Raw genomic sequence first — 937 nt, forward strand, 5'->3', positions numbered from 1 at the left:
GGGCGGGGGGGGGGGGAAAGGGGGCGGGGGGGGGGGGAAAGGGGGCGGGGGGGGGGGGAAAGGGGGCGGGGGGGGGGGGAAAGGGGGCGGGGGGGGGGAAAGGGGGCGGGGGGGGGGGAAAGGGGGCGGGGGGGGGGGAAAGGGGGCGGGGGGGGGGGAAAGGGGGCGGGGGGGGAAAGGGGGCGGGGGGGGGGGGAAAGGGGGCGGGGGGGGGAAAGGGGGCGGGGGGAAAGGGGGCGGGGGGAAAGGGGGCGGGGGGAAAGGGGGCGGGGGGGGGGAAAGGGGGCGGGGGGGGGGAAAGGGGGCGGGGGGGGGGGAAAGGGGGCGGGGGGGGGGGGAAAGGGGGCGGGGGGGGGGGGAAAGGGGGCGGGGGGGGGGGAAAGGGGGCGGGGGGGGGGGAAAGGGGGCGGGGGGGGGGGAAAGGGGGCGGGGGGGAAAGGGGGCGGGGGGGGGGGAAAGAGGGCGGGGGGGGGGGGAAAGGGGGCGGGGGGGGGGGGAAAGGGGGCGGGGGGGGAAAGGGGGCGGGGGGGGAAAGGGGGCGGGGGGGGGGAAGGGGGCGGGGGGGGGGAAAGGGGGCGGGGGGGGGAAGGGGGCGGGGGGGGGGAAAGGGGGCGGGGGGGGGAAAGGGGGCGGGGGGGGGGAAAGGGGGCGGGGGGGGGGAAAGGGGGCGGGGGGGGGGAAAGGGGGCGGGGGGGGGGGAAAGGGGGCGGGGGGGGGGAAAGGGGGCGGGGGGGGGGAAAGGGGGCGGGGGGGGGGAAAGGGGGCGGGGGGGGGGAAAGGGGGCGGGGGGGGGAAAGGGGGCGGGGGGGGGGAAAGGGGGCGGGGGGGGGGAAAGGGGGCGGGGGGGGGAAAGGGGGCGGGGGGGGAAAAGGGGGCGGGGGGAGGAAAGGGGGCGGGGGGAGGAAAGGGGGCGGGGCTCGTAATTATCGCGCGGGCG

Source organism: Lampetra fluviatilis, chromosome 5, assembly GCF_964198595.1.
Source record: "Lampetra fluviatilis chromosome 5, kcLamFluv1.1, whole genome shotgun sequence".
NCBI lineage: Eukaryota > Metazoa > Chordata > Hyperoartia > Petromyzontiformes > Petromyzontidae > Lampetra > Lampetra fluviatilis.